General features: G+C 43.4%; 1 long non-coding RNA gene across 1 annotated transcript; it reads left to right on the forward strand.

Moving 5' to 3' along the window:
• Nucleotides 1–14,802: 14,802 nt before the first annotated feature.
• LOC141938456 (uncharacterized) lies at nucleotides 14,803–21,016 on the forward strand. The gene is made up of 2 exons (XR_012627297.1): nucleotides 14,803–15,179; nucleotides 19,820–21,016. It is a non-coding gene; the product is annotated as an uncharacterized LOC141938456 (long non-coding RNA).
• The last annotated feature ends 678 nt before the right edge of the window (nucleotides 21,017–21,694 follow it).

Here is a 21,694-nt window from a genome sequence, read left to right on the forward strand (position 1 = left end):
GTCCCTGGAGAAGTTATCCTATTCCAAAGGAAGAAAAAAATATTTCTCACTTAAAAGAAAAAATGTAAAACGCTTACCTCAACGCCATCAAACTTGTCAACTGGTACGTACGCATCTTCAACTGGCTGTAAAGGAACAGATAACTGTGTAAGAAAATGTTTTTTGCTACTTTCATGTTCTTCCTAAACTGTGATAAACTACAGATTTTACACTGCTAAACTACTTAGTATAAACACTGAGTTGCTTCTGAACCAAAACAAATTGTTAGTAAGCTGCAAGCAGTATGGCACTAATACGGTGCTAACACTGGCTTTAAAGAGTTCCTTAGCCAAGAGATTCAGAGGCTGATCCTGTGCTGTAATGAACCAGCGGTGCACAACGAGCCATCAGTGCTGGTAAGGCACTTCCCTTGGCCGTGAGGAAGAAAAGTAAGAGATTTCTGTAGCTATCTTACCACTGGTTAACATCCAGAGAAATCGAAAAAGTTCTGTCCACATCTGACAGCGGGCACTACCCTTCCTTATTTTGATTTTCTACTGTGCCCGAGGGGCTGTCAGATACCTTATGGGACAGTTTTCAGTGCTGCAGACCCCTTGTCAGAACGGTGCCGCAGCCCACTGAGAGTCTGGTCTCAGGTGACAGTCATTTCAGCAAAGGCTCATTCGCTGTGCACATGAAGTCTGTCCAAATGTCTGCACGAGGAAGACCAGGCTAAGAGAAACACTTCTCAGGAGCTTAGTTTCACACACGAGGTGCACAATAGATGCACCTGGGGGTGATTTTACAAAGCAGTTTTGTACGTTCACAGCGCAGCCCCTACTCACTTGATGTCAAGCTGACAGCGTGCGTCCCTTCCGCAACGTCTGGGGCTGAGTGGCCAGAGAGGAACAGGACCAGGGCAGAATGAACTAGAGGTTCTAAAGCACATCCAGAGGGACACCACGGCAAAGGCGCTGACAGAAGCCTTTCCACATCCCCTTCAACTGCCTTAGCTTTCAGGCTGCCCCTACCTCTTCCTGCCCCTTACTAGACCTAAGATTAAGGCAAGGCTCCTAGGGACAACCTTGCTTTCTGATACAGCTGACTCATTCTCAAACCACGGGCAGGGGAGAAGTGTACCACAAAGATTCTTATGTGATGTACAGTCACTGCAGAAAGGAACCAAAAGCCTGACTTCTCATGCTGCAGGAAACAGTATTTTAGAAGGTGCTCAGAAACAATTCCTTCTTAAATTTTGGCTTGTAAGACATCCACTACCAATATGAGTCTTTAACATGAATATTCTTTTTGTAAAAGTTGCACAATTATCAAGGAGAGAGCTCAGTCACTCTTAAGATTTTTTATTTCCTCCTGATGTTTTAGTTTTTCAAAGAATGACTGAAAAGTATCTGATCTTTCTACATGTCTAGGAGCAACAGAAACAGCATCTCTGTCAGCACCTGCAAAGAGATTCCATTTCTTCTGTTATTGCTGGAAGTCACTTTCAAACATTAGAACTATCACCAGACAATGAAAGTTCCACCTTTACTGTGTACTCTGAGTCAGTAAGATCCAAATGTAAATATTTTGCCACCAACGTTTGCTACTGCTGAAGGGGGAAGACTCTGTGGGTAGAAGATTTTACTTTAGAAGATAAGATACACATTGATCTATGTGCAAGTTCAGGCAGCGTACAAGTTTTTTAGAAAGACTACAAGAGCCTCCATAAAAAATGTATTCTCACTCCCTACCGAATTGTTAGTCTAATAGACTGCTACTGTTTTTCTGGAGTGCTTGCAACTCGGAAAAAAAAAAAAAAAAAAAAAAAAAAAAAGAGATGAGTAATGTAGCACTCCTTTCATTAATTTACAGAAATTAAGACGCATTATTAGTCTCCCCCACAGCAGACATACATAAATTAACACAATCTAAGAGCTATACAAAGGGCAAATCTAGTGTAATCATTTCTAACTAGATTGGGGGCTGCAGGCTGTTTGGGGCAAGATAGTGCCACTGACCATCTATCTCACCCCACAATAAGTTGTTTCAGCTTTGTTAACTGCTACAAGTCAACTGAGAGAGCCACTTCACACATCTATTCAGTGCCCCAAAGACTTCAAGATCTTGAACTGAAGTATCTTTTATACCTTATTGCAATGGCAGTTACTACAGCTCTACTCAATACTTAAGAAGTTAAAAGTTGAACTTCATCAATCCTAGTAGTATGGCCTTTGAAAGAAATAAAAAGGCTTCAGCTGTTTTGATAAGAACATATGAAAAAAATCCTTACCTTGCTCTCACCAAGTTCTGAAATCTATTCATTGACTAAATTATTCGGTTTACCAAGAACAACCAGCTTGTAAAGAAAACTCATATTAAGCTTGCCCTAAAACCCCAAGAGGTTAACAAATGTGACAGCCTTGTTATACCTGTGATTCAGTTCTTCCCCATCTTTCAATACCCCAGATGGCTTCATCGCTTCAACCAGCTTCTGAGTATGGATGCAGTCTATAGCCTTAGGAGGAGCCAAGCTAATCGGAGAAGTAATTCCATAATGCCTTTGAGGCTGGTTCTGCAGCTTAGAATTACTGTGGGAGAAAATAAAATACTGAAGACTTCACAGAAGAAAAAAACCCACAACCTTACTGGAAAACATCCTTCAGTTTACAGGTTTCCAAATCAATGTCTGTTCTTTTACCCAGCATTAATATAAATGAGAAAAAAATTGTCCTGCTTATGATTTTTAGATAACTTGACCTAACTTAGAAGTCACAACTACTTTTTCAAAAATATCTGTGGATGTAAGAAAACATCTAAGTTGCTACCAACTTACTTGCATTGCTCTAGACAGTTAGAACCGATCACCAGGAAATGAAAAGGTTTGAAATCCACTAAGGGTGACGCTACACACAGCAGAAGTTTTGGACACATTTCGGTTTCGTATCAGTTTTGATTTAAGGATATTCCCATCAGCTTCCTGCTAACATTAAATAAGACCATTTAACGCTGGCTTCTTTTAGTTAAATGTATTTGCTGTGCTTCTGATTCTGGAAGGGCATTGCAGTTGGTTGTAGAGGAAGGACATAGAACAAAGTGATCTGTTAAAGAGCTGATGCAGTAAATCCAGCATTGCCTTGTTTTTGTTTATGGAAGAGAGTATGAATGAAAATATCAACCAATCTGCACCTAATTTTGCTAGGAGAGCCTCATGCACTTAACACAGTGTTCAATTTTTAGAGTTCAGAGGCTTAGCTGTACATACATCTGTTTGGTCTAAACCCAAGAGATGTACATCAGCATATAAAGCAGCAGAAGTTAAGCTTCGTATGCAGAGGGTGCTCAAACCTGGCTTAGCCAGCTCACTGCCCAGTTAGGCTGAGCAGGACACCAGGCACCTGGGTTTGGAGCCCCCGTAACTCCAATTATAGCAAGGCATAATTTGTGCCTGCAACCCTCTGCTTGCCCTGCGTGTTTAGACTTATTTGCAATCAGAAGCAGCACAGGGCTGACATGGCAGGACAACATTAAATTAAAGGCAGCATTCACATTTTCTTTACGCCACAGAACCCTTGCTTTAGAAAGGGAAAAATGGAGAAGAAACCCTACTTTGCATTACCAGCTGAAACCAGGAGAGAGAAAGGAGCGGGACAGGAGGGAAGCACTGTACTTAACGATCAAGGGTCTCTACAGAAACACCAGTAGCAAAAGGGGGAAGACGCATTAAAAGGTCTGTACAACTCATCACACTTGTCAGACCCTAAGGCTAAAGGGATTAATGATGCCATTATTCAAACTGGCTCTTTTTCTACTTCACAGCCAGCCAGCCTCAAATATTAGATGGGTTAGTCACAGAATCATAGAATGGTTTGGGCTGGAATGGACCTTAAAGATCATCTAGTTCCAACCCCCTGCCATGGGCACGGACACCTTGCACTAGCCCAGGTTGCCCAAAGCCCCGTCCAACCTGGCCTTGAACCCTTCCAGGGAGGGGGCAGCCACAGCTTCTCTGGGCAACCTGTGCCAGTGTCTCACCACCCTCACAGGGAAGAATTTCTTTCTTACATCTAACCTAAATCTGCCCTCTTTCAGTTTAAAACTCTCACCCCTCATCCTATCACTACACTCCCTGATAAAGAGTCACTCACAGGAGCCCCTCCCCTGCTACCCCCCCCCCCCCCCCCCCCCATACAGCTGTGAAGGGTTTTAATATCGATACAAGCTGTTGATTCTTGGTTTGTTGGTCAAAGATCTGCTGGCATAAGAAACATTTCAAAGCAATCTCCTGCTTTGGCTTCGATGAAGAATTATGCTTCAACCATACAAATGAACTAAGAGGAATGGGCAATACAACCCATTTTCTGTGCAAACCTTAGCAAAGCCCAACTCTGACCCCATCTGCATATTTTTACAGTGGAATCGTCCTGACTCTTCCACCCAAAGAAAGTGACTATAGAAGTTAATGCTGACTTGCAGAAAAAAGAACTTTACAACTTTGGGGTTGTAAAGCAGGTATGTTTATTCAGCGCTGGGCGCATGGGGGATCGCTCCTCCACAAGCATGCGCGCCTTTCTGTAGTTATTCCCTTGCTTTTATGGTACAAAGTATTGTATATTCATAAGACGCCTATACATATTCATAGCCTATCACCGCCTCCCCTTGCTTCTCATGGTAATTAGGTCTCCTCCCCTTGCGCCTGCGCATTGAGCTCCTCAAGTCCTGGGCAGTGGTCGTAAATTCCTGGGCGGGGGTCGTATAGATGAAGTATCTCCTCTTCCTCGCTGGTGAACTTTTCACCCAGTCGTTCTGCGCAGCCTCAGTCATTCCCTGTTCCCTGGCCAAACTGCCAGGCCAGTTTGCACCGGAATCCGGGGTAATCTTGCTGCTGACCCACACATCTTCAAGGCTTCTGCCCGGACCAGGAGATAGTAGCCTAGCAACACTATCAGCACCTGGTATGTCTCTGCACGTAGCCCTCCCTGCCTCTGCACGAGTCCCTCTGTCTTGTGCCGTCTAACTACAATTTGTTTGCATTCCCTGTCTCAATGCAGCAGGATAGAGAAACACTGGGATTGACCCAGGCATCATGAAAACAAGGAACCTGGAACAGAATTCACCAAGGAGACAGGAACTGCTAGACAGCAGCTAGACTGCTACTGAAAAAACATTTCAAGGTCCACAATAAGTACGAACTAGCACTTCACACTCAGTCACCAGCTCTCCCCTGAACGACTCCAGGGCAGTGATAAACAAGCACACGGAATCAAATGCCGCCTGACCTACAAACTAAAGATTGCCCATCGGTGTCACCGCACGGGCAGAGCAGGTACTGGGGAAGAACATTTGTGTGACTGCCCATCGATTTACTGCCGCAGGGTCAGGATACACCGGCTGGAAGGGGGAAAGGACGTGAACTTCACTTTGCTTAGACAGCCCAGCAAAACTGGCCCAGCAGTTCAGCCACTTTTAGAAGTCTTTCAGCATCTATTTCCAACTGCCAATCTTCACTTCTCAGCAAAAAAACTGGGGGTTTTGAGAGAGACCTTACAAAATTATCCCTCGCACAGTAACCTGATCAGGAACATTCAGAGAAAGCCACATTTCCCCCTCCCCCCCATTTAAGCTGGATACCCACCCTCATCCCAGCGTAGAGCCTCAGCCGGCGGCAGCCCGCAGCCAGCCGGGCCGCTGGGAGGGTGCCGGGACACCCCAGCGCAGAGCCCAGCACAGAGCCGCCCCCAGAACCACCCCAAAACCAGGGGCTGCGACCCCCGGGGCTGAGCCCCAGAGCCTCCAGCCGCGCCCGCTCCCTGCCTGCCCCTGGCAGAGGCCGGGCAGTTCTGGAGAGGAGCTTTCCCCGGCGGGGGGCGGGTTCCCCCCAGGGCCCTGCCCGGCCCCTCACGGGGCTGCGCGGGAAAAGCCCCTCGGGCAGACGCGCCGCCGCCCCCCCCGCCCCTCGCCTTCAGGGCGCGGACCCGCAGCTGCCGGCGGGGGCTGTTGGCGGCGGCGGCGGCGGATCCACCCCCCCCTCCCTCCAGCGGGACTGACGGGCCGCGCTCGCCAGCTCGGGAGCTGTGGGAAACGCTCCTCGGGCGGCCGCTGCCCCGCCGGGCCCTCGGCGCGGGGAGCCCGGCGCTGAGGGAGCCCTTGCAGCGGGGCCGGGCCGAGCTGCCCGTGGGCAGGGCCCGCCAAAGGTGGCCCCACCGGCAGCCCTGTCCCTGCTCCAGCCGGGGGACGTTCCCGGGCACAGGGCGAGGAGAAGAGCCCATCACCCTCCCGTCAGCTCGTTCTCACCCAGGTAGTGCTGAGGAGCCGGCCAAGTGTCGCTTGACTGATGGTGGGACTGGGTGATCTTCAAGGTCTTTTCCAACCTGGACGATTCTGTGACTTCAGCTGGTACTGGGAGCCCTTCGCACACGCGGTTAATGGTGGCAGATGGATTCGAGCACTCACCACAGCTCACTGCCATGTGGATTTTGGGCCAACAGAGTCTATCACAAGCCAGGTCCTAAAGCTACCGAAAGACCCCGAGGCTACTCTGCACCGTGGTGTTTAGATGGCAGTGCCCCGCTAACATCCCAGATGCAGAAAGTTTAAGGTAAAACCATAATGCTTTTGTAAAGTTGAATACATCTTTGGAAAAAAGCTCGCTTCCCAACTGTCTTGATGTCTTGTAATATCAGAGCCTTTCTCTGAGATTAGCACGTACATCATTTCTGTACTTTTCTGGGTTGTCTGTATTGCCTTTGTTGAAGGAAAATAGATTTTTCTCTTGCAAGATACTTTGAAGGAACACAAACTGAACTTTTGTCCTGAAGCTTCAACAAACTCAGAAAACCAACGTTTGCTGTTCAGACACAAAGGTACTTTTAGCAGGACAGTCTTATCTAACCTAATCAAATACCTTCATACTATGGAAGTTTAAAAGTGACTTTATTTATTTGTTGAATGTGCGTGACAGTACTTGTGCTAACATTTCAAAGTCTGAAAATCAGATGCTTCTCTAGGAGGTTGTGGTGGTAAAGCCAAAAAAGAAGAAAAAAAGTTTTCAAGCAGATTTGTTGAGAGTTTTTTTTAAACCTCTGGTCATGCTCTTGTTATTTGCAGAAGTTCATCGTGGCTTTTAACACTTTATGATCCTCACAGCACTGCTGTGATCCTAGAATCAGGAAAACTGTTGTTTGTATGCTGCTTCTGTGCTTTTCTCTCAGGTTGATAACCATCTATTTGATGTGAGGAAAATACCGGCCTTTATTTTTTTCCAAGTTTAGATGGCTAATTAGCCAATTTTTTAAAAAATCTGTTTCTGCTGCGTGCTTTGGTATTGCAAGGCTAGCTGTATTTGCCTACAGATGGGATGAAAGTTTTTTCGTGGAGAGGTGATACCTTTCTTTAAATCACCTACAACTTTCAGGAGAAAACAGCTCTTCAAGCAGGAAGGTTTTCCTCAGGTGCAATTCTAATGTTAAATGGAAATGAAGAGTAATCAAGCTTATCTTGATTGCTTCAATCACGTAAACTATTGAAAAGGGTGGGGGTGCCTGAGAAACAAGGGCTGTTACTGATGGTTGAAGCGAGATGGTCAGGTCGTGAGTTCTTATAGTGACTAGAGCTCAAATAGAAAAAAAAGAGTATTTTTTGTCTGGAGAAGAGACAGTTCTGAAGTGCTATGAGAGCAGTAGTTCAGCAGAAACACTGTTGAACTTTTGCTCGAGTTTATGAATTCTAGTTTCCGATATTATTGTTATAAATGCAGAGGCAGAGCTGCAAATATCTTTTATAAATTTATTTGCAATAAGAACAAGTAAAAAAAAGTGTGGCACGCCGGGGGGCAGGGGGGGCTTTCTGCTCCCCACCGACGAGCACCAGGTAGTGCTGCGTCACTCCCTTTCATAGTCCCATCTTCACATGCGCAGCAGGGTCCCTTAAACTTTCCCGGGCTTTCTGGTGTTGCTGGGGCTCCTGGCAGGGATTCCTCCAATCAGCAGAGCCCCCTAAACTTTCCCGGGCTTTCTGGTGTTGCTGGGGCTCCTGGCAGGGATTCCTCCAATCAGCAGAGCCCCCTAAACTTTCCCGGGCTTTCTGATGTTGCTGGGGATCCTGGCAGGGGTTCCTCCAATCATTTTTCACCTGCGCAGTCCGGTGTTGCTGGGGTCTTCTGACCGGGGTCCTGCCAGTAATTTTCCACCTGCTTAACAACAGTCACTGAGGAAAAAAAACCTCCAAACCCCTTTTAACCATAAAGCCATGATAAATCTCCTTTAACTTATGTACATGGCAAACACCAACAAAGTCACCATATTTTTAACACGAATCACCACCATATTCTTCACATTATCTTCTTTATTTGAGAGTGTTTCTTGAAGGAGAGAACTGAGAAGACAGATTGGGATGGCTACTCTGTGAGTAATATGTTTTCCTAGAAAACAAGGTTCTTTTGGTTTTTGCTAGCTATTTACATAAAATTCTTTCTAAGATGTGACTTGCATTTCACCTACATCATTTCCATAGTATTATGTGTAGCAGTGATTAAAGCCGATTATGTTTCAGAATGTGTAGAATGTGAGAAGAGTTTGTTTCAAGGTAATGCTTTCCTTTGCTGTGTGTATTCTGTTAACTTTAAAACAGTTCTGTGTAGTGCCTGGGTTATAGAAAAGCCCAATAACCAATTAAATACTGTTAGTTGGGGCTCTTTTTTTGATGTGCATATGTGTTATCCGGATAGCATATTGAAAAAGTGAAATCTGTGTTCTTAGAGTCCTATAGGGTGGGGGGGTGTTTTGGGTTTGTTTGCTTAGCTTTATAAATTGCTGGTATGTTCTAAAGGAATAAATATTCTCTGTAATATAAATGAGGTGATACCTGAGTACTTCTAGTCTGTTAGAGGGTATCACTGATTTTATGGAGATGGGCTTTATAAATACATAGGCTGTGTGTTTTCTTGTGTTATAGTCTGTGCATCTTGTATTTTAATCTTGTCTGTAGAGTTAATGGTAGGGTGATGTGTTTTAGAAAACACTTCTGGGAGAGCTTGTGTTTGATAAACTTACAAAATTCAACAGTCTGAATGCTTATTCTTGGCTAAAAAGTTGTTTTTGTACTCGCTGTAGGCTTTGCTGTCACTTTTTACCCCTTTTCAGCTGCTGCCCCTGTATTCCACAGGGGATATTTGCTTGTAAATGCCTGTCCCTTTTCAGTAGAAGGTGACAATCTTGTCTTATTTTTCACCCCTTACAAACTCTTCTTGTCTATTCAAAGTGGGCTAACTTTCTGCTCAGTGCACAATTCCTGTAAGTTGTTTAGGCTAATCTTTTAAATTTCTTTGCTGTGTCAAGTTTTGGCTCGATAAGTCAGTTCAAGTGTCTGATCATGTAGCTGTGGTCAGAAATACTGACCCAAGGGAAGAAGAAAGAACATGTTGTGAGGAGAGAAGAGGATGAGATGGTTTCTTTCAATATCCCCGAGGTAAATCCTGTACCTTATACAGATCAGATCCTTCTCGCTTACTTAAACTGTATTTTCATAGAGTAGTTCTGTGGCAATTAAACCGGTCTAACCCAGGCTGAGGTGACTTTCTCCTTTCGCTCAGAGTCTGTGCTGAATTGGTGTTGAGCTAGATGGGTTTCCTGACTGTTGGAATATGTGCAGGCTCCTGAACACTGCTGGGGGTGCAGGGGAGAAGCAGAGCCACAGCTGTGGAGGGGAGAGGTGGGATGACAGACAGCAGTCTGGATTTAGATTGGTTTACAATGTACCCAAGAACTTGCATCCTTTTCCAGTATATCAGTTGGTTTAAGAAAGTTTACAATCTGTCTACAGTTTCTCTGCTTTTATTCTCCTTCTGCAATTCTGTGCATTGTGAAATGTGTACAGCTGGGTGTGCATGTCTGCCTATCAGAGTTGTACACAGGCATACCCGTAACCGCGTAGATGAATGCAGATTCTAGTGAAGTACTTCGAGTTTCTATATTGGCGAGATAGCTTGGAGGTTTTCTGATGGGGAGAATACAACTATCAGCTTTATAGGATCAGCTCTTATCCATAGAGGGATGCACATTAATATTACCACAGTTAAATATTTTCATGATCTGTGTCACAGGCTGAACTCTGTATCTTAGGGGTATGGGGAAGATTATACGTTCAGATCTGGGCTTTAACACCTGTCCCATCTGTCGGCTGACCTTCTGGCACTGTTGGTTGTCTGTCTGTGTTTGTTTGAGAGAGTTCTTTTACTAAGTGGGTGTCTCTGAGGGGCTGATATTTATGAGGAAGTGTGTTGCTGGAGTCATACAACAATGCTAACAACAAGCAATGTGCCTATGTGAATGGAAAAAGTGTGATATTTTAGTCTGTCGTTTTCTTACCGTGTAGCTTTTTCTCAGATGAATTATGTCTTGCAAGCTATTAAAAACTTCATCCAGAAGGATTTTTATTGTATTTTATTTGGCAAAGTGCTTCATGACTCTTGTTAGAATGTTAGAATATTAAAATGTAATGATTAGAGGAGAGTGAAACTTTAAACAGATTTTTGAAGGCAGTTTTGAGGAACTTTTTGTATATGCATGAAAAGTTATGTACCAACTATTGTACCTGAACCTTTCTGCATCAACATACAAAATCTACTGAAAGGTGAAACTGCTACAGAGAAAATATAGGTGTGATACTCAAATATTATCCCCAGAACAGAGAAAAACTTATCAAAATTATTTTCATCAAACTTTGGATTTTTCTTACAAATGTGGAGGATCTTATCTGTGTAATGTACACTATTTCACTAGAGAGAGATTTTTGTCAGCAATAAGTTGTATATATGCATGTAGGCCCTGAAGAATATCAGCTAACAATAACATGAAATTCAATACTGGAAAGCTGCATTTTGTAGTAAATGTTCTCAAGATTTACTGATACATCGCATTATGTGGGCAGGTATATGGTAAGAGATAACAGTGACCAGTAGAAGGTGGGGCTGCTGAAGACAGATTTCAGATGGATGGATTTAAACAAATAGTGGTTGAAGGGTTTTTTTTAGTTGGTTGTTTGTGGTTTTGTGTTTTTCCTTTATCTCTGAATCTCATCGATTTACTTAAGGGACATAATTCTATAGAATGTTGGTATTTGTACCCTAACAAGCTACTCTGAAATGTGAATGCATAAACCATTCATATTTTCAGTTGGTCCAGACTGTTGCTGCTGAAGCACTAAGCTTGCCTTGACGGGCATGACTCTGGCACTGTGGTGTTGCTCTGTGTCTTTCTCGGCTGGCTCGCTGCTGATGGCTCTTAGCTCCTGGTGCTGCCAGTTGTAGTGGGCTCCTGGCTTCCCTGCAATCACCTGGTAGGATTTCAACTGGCCACTGTCCGTTGAGCCAGCAAAACAGTACCTCTGCTCTGCTGCTTTCCCAGGGAAGTCTTGAATGTTTGTGCCCCTTAATGGGAAATGAGTCACAGCTCATCACCAGGACACTGCCACCAAAAGACTAGAGATAAACTTGCACTGGCTTGTAGGGCAGGTGCGGTATCATCAGGAGGTGGACAGGTTTCACCTCAAATTGAAGCAAAGGTTAATTATGGTGTTACCAGCTTCTGAAACAGGTCAGTTAATGGGAACTAACTGCAGGCTTGCTGAAGCAGCACTAATGTGGCTGCTCTCAATGAAGTGTGTCTCTGATCAGCTCATTTTCTCTCAGCAGGCTGAAAAATAGCCCCAGTATGAGTGCTTAGTCTACAGTCATGTTGATTTTGCTTTAGGTTTGTCTTTAGCTGTTGGAGATTAATGAATCAAAATGGTGTTTGAATTTACAACCAGTCCTCATCACTTGGCAGTGTTATTTCTAGCTGTTCTCTGCTTGGCTTACCTGAGCCCATCAGCTGAAGGACTCTGCTATTCTGCCATGTGGGAGTGGGGTGCAGCCTTCAATGTCTAGGAACTAGTGAGGTGATAGCAGAGGGTGTTGAAACCTTTTTTACTTTTCCAACTGTGTAAGTACTGTGCTGTGTATTTGTTGCAACCATGTCCAAATCCACCAGTGGCCTTTCCTCTTCACTCATTTTTGCCCATACCACAATCTTCCCTGACCCCAGAAGAGGAGCCTCCTTTGATTCCACCAGCAGCCATCAGACACAGCGACAGTATGTTGGGGATAGTCACTGATGTGGAAGTGCAGACAGGACCTTAGATGCTTGATAGCGAAGCACAAGCAAAGGGTCTGCTTAGGAAGGTCTGTGTGTGCTGGTGTTTGGATAAGCAGCTGGCGTATGGATCGCAGGTTTCTTCAAGGGGAAAGCTAAGGTGGTGAGTTTGAGTGTCCCTCTGAAGTGTTGATCTCCTATAGACAGCCTAGATATTTTGGTTCTGTAAAGATCTGATTTGAACTCTGGTCCCTCTAGAGGTATTACACACATAATATTCTTTGCACAGCAGTTTACCATTAAGGTGTTTCCTTTTGGGGAAGAAAGTTGAGTGGAAAGTGCACTTGTTCTAGAGAAACAATCTTAAATTAAAAGAACAGTGATCTCTGCTAGCTAACACCTGAAGAAGGAAAAAACCTTTTGTGGTAGGTGTTGGTTCAGAAGTCTCTTGGGTCAGAAATAGTTGCCAGGAAGGTATTACCCAGATTCAGTGGGATATGCCTCCTGTAGTTCCTTTTTTTTTTTTTTTTCTTTACAATACTACCTTCATTTTATAGGTAATATTTATTTTATAGGAAGTGCTGAAGAGGTGTAACTTGTTGATGTTTAAAAAGGGTTTTCTCTGACCTGAATAGAAGCTTCTACAGATGAATGTGTTGTATCTTTGTTATGAATAGCTTTAAACAGAGAGCATAAACACTTTTCTCTTGATAGAGAAAGAGAATTAACCTGTTTAATCTTTGCATTGTTCTTAAGTTTTATTTTGGGTGGGGGTGGGGACCCAACTCCTTGGACAGTTGATGTTGTGTAGCACTGTTATTTGTTCTAGTTCCATTATGGCTCAAACATGGCTGTGAGACTGGTTTTGGGTATTAAAGCCTGATCCTAATACCCTCAATGCACTATCTCTTATCATGCTGAGGAGTCTTTGCCATTAATTCATTCATTTCTTGCAGAGATCGCATCTAGTTCTATTGCTTGCAGGGAAACTCGAAAGAGAGGAATGGATACTGATAATTGCTGAAACACCTCAATTCTGTGTGAGAGCTGGGAGAAATGTTCATATCCATTGGCTTTGTAGTAAGACCTTGCTGAAGTTTTTTCTCGCCTTTTTACACAATAGCATGATGTTCAGCTTCATGCGGAAACTTAACATCCGTCAGAAAATAGTCAATTTGAATTGTAAACTTGAGCCCATGGCAGGGAACCCTCAGCTGGCCAGCTTCATCTAGCTGGTCTCCTGTGCTTGAGGAGGCAGAGGCTCACCCCTTTAGCTGGCAGGGCTCTAGGGAGGGTGTGTAGGTGTGCTTGTTTTTAACCCGTTCTTGATAGGGCCCATTGTTTGAAGGGAAACAAAAAATAAATAATTCTGCTCTAACATAAAACACAAGTAAATTACATTGATCCTTTTAATAATTGCTCCTTTGATGGCAGCATGGCTAGGCAGTGCATCCAGACATGGATAACAGCTGTCTGGGTGGAGCTGTGCTCTTGTGGAGACCCGCTGTCTCCGGGAGCTGAGCAAGGACAAGGCTGTTTGTTCTGCTGCTGTTTGTTCACAGTCGCTATTTTCCCATAGTCTGTGTGTTCCCATAGTCCTTACACTGAAATGGGGAGAGAAAAATTGAAAGCTAAAGAAACTCTCCTGATGTTCTCTCTATGCTTGCTTCCATTCTGGGCTTCCCTTCTGATATTTGTATATTTGTGCTGTTCTTCCTGGGTAATTATGAAGGGGCAACTCACAGGGGATACATGAACTCTGTTACAGAATGGAGAAGGGGATGAGAGCTTTGAAAAATATAGCGTGACATAAACACTGTTTTGTCTTTTCCACTGTATTTATATCTTCAAATTTAGAGGAAAAAAATACTTAAAATTAACTAAAGCCTACCACCATATTCTGAAGCAAAAATGTAATTTAGAGTAGTTGGAAAGGAGCTGTAAAAGAAGAGTACAGTCATAGCTAGATCTCATCTTCTTTTAGAGAGCTTTGTGATTTTTGGCACCTGTACTCAGCCTGGTGCATTGTTCATGGGGCTTCTTTGTTGTAGTTGATAAAGTAGACTATAAATAATTGTTCTTTTCTGTTTGAACAGTTGCCCAGTCAGGGAATTGGCATGTGCAAGGTAAGCAAGGAAGTAATGCTGACTTTATCATAACAACCTGAAAAAGAAAAGATGAAGCATAGGAGAATGACAAGTAATGGGCTGAGAAGTTTGGAAAAGATGAGGAGCGTTACAGAACAAAGTTATTACAATTCTGTAGTTTATGTGAGTATCCTTTAGGATTTCTCGCATATCAGTGTTTGTACATGTGATTATGCATAGTCAGTCATTTTTGCCTTGATGACTGGTAAACAAATGTATGGGACAGAATCAACATCCCATACAAATATGAAAGTGCTTCCAATGACATTAAAATTGTTCTAACACACCTATTACGTATTCTCTCAGCTACAGGTAAAACTTGAGTGAGAGAATAGAAAGTAAGAGCGAGAGAGGAACAAAAATGAACAGTGGGAAAGATGAGCGTGGTGTTCATGCAACTGCTTGTAAATAAGGCAGTTCAGGGGCTGCCTGCAGGAATATATGGCCTGGGATGGGTGTTCCAGGGTGTGGGGAAACACTGACAGGTTTTGAGTGGCTGAATACAGGGTTTATTCTCAGGTACATCGTCTACTAAAATACAAACGGTTTCCAGGTGGTATAAATGTAATTTACTCTTTTTTTTTTTCTTTATGTTTTCTTTATGCTGTGAGAAAAGAAGAAAATGGCAATTGTGCAAATAAGCCCACAGTCTGTGGGAGCTCACAATTCTTACTGTATATCTAGCAGTCACATTTATGTCTTTATTGTACTTTCACCTACCAGGTTCTTCTTAGATAATGTATATTTAGTCTTTTTCTATTAATAAATTTCATTTTAGTCTGAAAGATCTTTCTTTTGCTTGCTGTCTGCAGCAATGTAATGAAAGGGAGGTGCTCAGAGGGAAGATGGCTGTGAAGATTTGACATGTGTACTGTGTTACTGTCTTCTGAGATGATTGAAAATTGGTGCAGTAGGAATTTGTTGCCAGGTAAGTTTTCCATCTTTGAAGCACACTCTTTTCCCTGAGGAGCTCTTGTTTAATCAATGATAACTAGATATGGTAACCCCTTTCTGGGATGGCTCAGTCTACTCTTCAAAGAGAAGTTTCTAGGCGGTGTTCTTTGCTATTTTGTGCAGGAATATTTAATTATTTCAGGTATTTAGGAAATAATACTACTTTCTGCAAGGTTGCTTTTAATTATGCTCTCATCTGCCAAACTTCAGGAATATTTAATCCTAGTGTGAAACCAGGGACAAGCGTGAGCCCAAAAAGTCATTCTTTAATGCTTAGTGTTACATGATTTGCTGTATCACCTGAGCAAATGACCAGCACTTAAAGAGATGAAAGAGTTACACAGCTAAAATCATGCACATCTTGAGAAATAAAAGAAGTCTGGTCATTTCAACATGGCTGTGAAAATAGTGTGCCATTTTAAGATAACTGAGATAACAGAAAACTGGGTGGGGAAAAAAAAAATGTTCAGTTACAACTGTTGGGGGGAAGTGGAGGGAAGAATGGTGGTCTTCGTGTGCCTGTAAATTTGCCAGGTAGCCCCATAAGTGCAAGTATGCTTTTTGTTAAACTCCTGGTTCCTTCCCTTGATGGATGACCAGCAGGTTCTTAATGTTTCTGGGGACTGTTGCGTAAAGTATATGGATGATGACACTGAATGCGCTCTACAGTCTGGGTAAATACAATTTGTTGCAGTGATCCTAGAAAGCAGTGGGTATTGTTGAGCAGAACTTTTTGTTCATGAATCATCATCATCAGCTTGAGTTAGGTTTTGGTGGTTGGTGTACTGTAACTGTGTCACTTCAGTGTGATGCTGCTGAAATGCAGATTCTTGTATAAACTTGAGGCTTATGCAGGGCTTTCTAGCAGGCATGAGATCTTTCTACATGTGCCATACTGTATGAAGTGGACTCTGCTGTGTCGCTCTACGTTCTCTAACCTTTCTTTTGCATGTGTCCTCCTGGCTATGGTATTTCAAGGTCACCTGCCTGAGGAGCATAGTAAGAGAAGAGCTCAGTTCTGAAGCTCAGGGCTGTGATTTTCTAGCAGCAAAACTACAGTGATCTTGCTGCTGTGAGAATTGTCCTCGATGCGGCATCCACGTGTGCAGCAGTATCTATGAATTGTCTGCTTTTGCTTTAGGGTTTCTTTCACTGCTCATAATTTCTTGAGGCAAAAAACCAGGAAGTAAAATTAATTTTTTGAAACATAAATAATGTGATTAGGCATTTAGATGTTTCCGTGGTGTGTGATCTGTACCCCTAGTTAGTCAAGCCTGCAGGAAGAACCTACTGGCCAAATACTTGGTTCATAACTGTGCTGTGCAAATCTTGTTATCATGTAACGGTCTGAGGTAGAATGTCGCTTCTGAGTGAAGGTTCCTCAGAAAGGCTGGGTCTAAAGTGATAACGTAGACACAGATCTGGAACTGTTACTCTGCAGCATAGTAGTTGTACTCTCAGGTGCCTCAAATACTACATTCAACAGTAGCATGTTTCTATCATTATTTTCACCTGTAAGAAAAACAGAATGGGAAAAGCAAAGGCAGTTAAAATGATCTAAAATATTTCCAGACTGGAAGGGTAAAATGAGACTCCCTGCCTGGGAACACCTCTTTTCAGAGACTGTTTCCCTGAGGAGAAGGTGTGGTGAGGGCTCTGCAGTTCAGGAGGGAACAGAAATGCCTTTTGGAAACCGTGTAGGATGATGGAGAAGTAGGGTTGTGTCATCACTGTGTTTTAAGAGACAAAAAATAGCTATTTAGCGATTTTGAATAGAAGTTGTTGTTCCTCTCCCCTGAGTTGGCCATGAGGAAGCATAACAAGCCTACTGCACCCTTTTTTCTTAATTTAAAGCCGTTGCAGAGCACTGCAGAGAGGCTTTGGCTCTGGAGAGCTGGAATAAAGCACATGCTAGCGAAGGTTTGCTCTAGGGCCTTGTTCAAGCCCGTTCCTGTGACTGCCCTGACCCCTAGTGACTGCAGAAACAGTTAAATAATTAACAGATTCAATTGTTTTAAAAAAATATATATCTTTACATAACGTCTTGCTTTACAAGGGAGCTTTTATCAGCAAGTGTCTTCATTAGGAGGAAATTGTCAACATCCTTCTATTTTAAGCAATCTCTAAGTTCCCAGAGAAGTTTTGCTCAGTTTTTATTTTACAACAACCAATTTCTTTCTCATTTGAGTGTTGACTTGAGATGGATTTTGCTACCTTAATTAGTAAATAGCTTCATTAAAATATCAGTGCTGCTAAGATGTTGGGAGTTGATGGTTTAAATTTAGCCATATAAATTTGTTCAGGAATGCTGGATCTCAGGCTGGAAGCTTTGCAAACTTTTAATACAATACAGGTGGTACCACTGTTAATCTGTTCGAGATCTGATATGATGCACCTACAGGAGATGTCTGATGATCTTGAGAAGTACCATCTGGAAAAACATTAGTATGTTTTAACAGGTGTAAGGTGAAAGCAACAAATCCTTTCTTTCCCTTGGGCCTTTCAATTCAGCAGCAGACGATGTATGTGCACACGTAATACCAAGGCAAGTTCAGCTCTCCTTCAGTAGCCCTCCGCCTTGGATCTTTGGCTCGTTATCTCAGGACTTATTTTCAAGTAGTGTTAGTTTCAACCAGTGTGGGGGATTTGTCATGCAGGGAGTATGTGAAAACACAGAAATACAGTCTTTAGGGCCCCGCTGCATGAATGTAGAATATCCTCAATTTTCTTTGACTCCCCTTTGGGGCCCTAATGACAGAGACAACCAGACAGAAGAGGATTAAGAAACATAGTAGGGGATGCACCCATGATCTATAAAGCACACGTATGTTTTTAATATTTTTATGGATCTTAGTGCTGTTGAGGCTGTGAAAAGGAAATGTTAGATAAGGATTTGATTACACAAAGCACCGATCCCTGTGTGTTCCTCTGATTTCAGTCAAGAGCAGTTCACACCTCACAGGAACTGCTAATATCTCATTGACCCATGTATTTATTGTACAGTGATGAGGTATTTCTTACTAACTATGACTTTCTGGACTGAGCAATTGATGACTCAAGAGAACAGGATTTGTAATTTCTCTGCAGGAAGCTCCAGTGAAGAGGGAGGAGATAATGTACTGAGGCTGTGGTTCCACAACAATCCAGGACCAGCCAAGTGTTGCCCCCATGGCCGTGTCCTTCTCCTCCTGCTTTTGTCTGTCTTTCCCTTGAGCTGGGCCTCTCACTCAGCCCGATCCTGTGCTGGGCATATCGGCATGTCAAGATGCTAGAAGATTATTTTCTTTTGGCTTTGGCTTGTTGGGGTGGCTTTTTGGGGTGGGGAGGTGGGTGAAATTGCATCGGGAGGTGCTAGTTCTTTATGATCCCAGTTTGGAAAGGCACTCGGATTGTGTAAAGCATCTCTTCAGGTGCTGGTTTTCTGAGATCGCATTTAAAAGGAAAGGAGGACAGTGTAGATAATCCTACAACCATTCAGATGCTGGGAGCCCCAAGTTGTGCAGCACTGAATGGGCCTGTGACTATGGCCCAAGCACACCCTGCACCTCCTGTCCATGGAAAAGTCACCCCGTTTTGGTCATTGGAGCTCTTACAGGACTTTCCCAAAGAAGCCAACTCTATTCCTCATTTCCACTGTCAGACAAAAAGGACGTTCACCTGAGAACCTGTCGCTGCGCTCTTAGGTAGCGGCTAGGCCAGGCCTTATCTAACTGGACACAGTATCCCTCTGAGTACGATTTTAAATTGCCTCAGGCAGACAACGTAGACCGTGTTGCCGCAAGGCATCGGGTACTACAATTTGAAACTGCGATGTCTAGTTAGAGGGGAGGCGAGACGCTTAGTCCTTGATTTCAAAAAGGTGTTTCTTGTCTGTTTTTTTACATTTTCTAACTCTCAGCTAAACCAGATACTCTAGATTTTTCTATTCTTCTCTCAGTTAAGGAAAGTGAGGCCTAACTTCATGCATGTTTACAATCACTATAGCCTCTATAAATTTCACAGAATCCCAGAATCGTTCAGGTTGAAAAAACCCCTTGGGATCATCGAGTCCAACCCTCAGCCTACTCTGCAAAGTTCTCCCCTACACCACATCCCGCAACATCGCATCCAAACGACCCTTAAACGCATCCAGGGATGGAGACTCCACCACCTCCCTGGGCAGCCTATTCCACCGTCTGACCACTCTTTCTGTGAAAAATCTTGTCCTAATGTCCAGTCTGAACCTCCCCTGTTGCACTTGAAAGCCATTCCCTCTTGTTCTATCGCTAATGACCTGTGAGAAGAGACCAGCACCAACCTCTCTACAAGACGTAGTTGTAGAGAGTGATGAGGTGTCCCCTTTAGCCTTCTCCTCCTCGGACTAAAGAGTCCCCATTCAAATGATTAAAAATTAGGTTTCCAAATAGAAAAAAAAATTACATCATGACCACCTGAGGTTTATGCAAGATACTCTCCATAAAGTAGGGTAGAGAGCTGTATGACTGTATTTCTCCTAGAACGATAGAATCATTTCAGCTCAAAGGCACCCTGGAAGGTGTCTGATCCATCCCCGTGTTCTAGACAGTCACAATGAAGAAAAAGCTCCAAGGAAGAAAAACACTTTTACATTCACAGTTACAGGTGCCACCCAGATAAGTGCTGGATCCCAGAGCTACAGAAAGAAGTTTGAAGGGCTCTCCTCGCAAACCGATGATGTTCTGAGAATGACCAAAGGTCAGGTAAATGCGAAAAGGGGAAAATGCCTGAGACAAAGATAGAAATCACATCTAGGTAACAGCTGGGTGTGAGGTTGGTTTCTTCAGAAGGCAATATGAAAGTATCCTTCTTCTCAGTCTTCCTCTCACTTTGATCTTGGTCTTTACCCAATCTTTGATACTGGAAAAAGGAAGTTAAGAAAGATGAAACAGAAACCGAATGAGATATTAACTTGGAGCGAGGGTTATGTTTGTGTTTTCACAGATGCCAGCTCTCGCTGGGTTCCTGCTCGGTGTTTGGCCTGTGTTGGAACCTGTCTCAGGGTGAAGGATGGGTGGTCTCACAACCAAACGCCACCGGAAGCCCTGAAAATCCGTTCTCTACGTGCTTGGTAGAAATACCTGTGGATACATGGCCGAATCCACTGCAGTTTTGGCTTAGCAAACAAACTAATGCTACTTCTTTAGCTTTAAGTGGTCTTTTAACTGATGCCGATAGTGTTAGACATGCTATGTTACAAAATAGAGCTGCCATTGATTTTTGCTTTTAGCACAAGGGCATGGATGTGAAGATCTTGAAGGAATGCCTTATCTGAATGGTTTGACTCCCTGGGAATTACAGGATGGTTAAAAGAATTGTTAAAAGGAGGAATCATTGTAATTATTGTGATTATTGTGTTTGCTATTATTTTGCCATGCTAAATTACCTGTATTGGACAATCATTGCAAAAAGGCTTACAAGGAGTTTAGATTGCTTAAAAACAAAAAGAGGGATATGTGGGGATTCTAAAGGAGTCCCTGCGAGAAAATGGACCTGTGAGCAATCCTGCATATGAGCAAGACTGGTAAAGCCTCAGCGTCGGCAAGGACATAACCCAGAAAGAATGAAGAAGAACACAGGAAGTTAAACAACTTCAGGGTGTGGGTTTGGGCAGAGAGGAAGTTTGTACAATGTCAATGTGGCAGTTTTCATCCAATCAGAAGAAAGAGCTTAAGGAGCTTGTGCAAAGATAACTGTCCAGTCAGAAAGAATTATACCATGTGATTATATCATGTGATTCTCACTAGCATTATAAAAGGCTTGCTTCACCGCAATAAAATTGACATTGCTTAATCATGTTGATTGTCGGCATGTCCGTATCTCCCACACCTGTGTCATTGTAGTCTTTAGTCTTTCACAGTGTTTTGTCTCCATTACTCACTGAGGTGTTATCGCCCATATATCATCCACCGTTCTGGCATTCTCACATGGCAGGCCACACCTGGGCATCTACGTCACATCACCTCAGCATCGTTGTGTGTACTGTCAGGCTGTGTCTCTTGGTCTGGCATTAACTCTACCCTGTGTGGTACTCTTGCATCCTTAGGTCATGTTTGTGAGCATGTAGACGTGTGTGTTTGAGGTGGAGCTGCTTTGTGTGTTTGTAGCCATTCTGGATGGGGTGGAATGGTCCCAGAAGGGGATGATGATTTGTCGGTGAGCGTGGCCTGTTCGGGTGGAGATTGTGTAGGTTGGTTTTGGGGATAGGCAGTAGTTATTGGCAAGCAGGCTCTAGAGTTCCTTCTTTTGCCTTTTGCAGGTACAATAGGGCCACCGGGAATCCAGAAGCAAATGCTTCCATGAAGTTTTCCAGAGTGTACAAAATGAAGCAAAGAAGGACCGGGAGCAGTGCACAGAGGGGAACATATTCCTCTTCTTCCAACTATGAGGGCCTGCGGTGTGGAATCATATGAAGTGATTGTGATGGCTTGAGGTGCATGATGATGCAGTTGGGGTGATCTGCCACTCCGGGAG

The sequence above is a fragment of the Strix uralensis genome, unplaced genomic scaffold (genome assembly GCF_047716275.1).
Source record: "Strix uralensis isolate ZFMK-TIS-50842 unplaced genomic scaffold, bStrUra1 scaffold_37, whole genome shotgun sequence".
In the NCBI taxonomy this organism is placed as follows: domain Eukaryota; kingdom Metazoa; phylum Chordata; class Aves; order Strigiformes; family Strigidae; genus Strix; species Strix uralensis.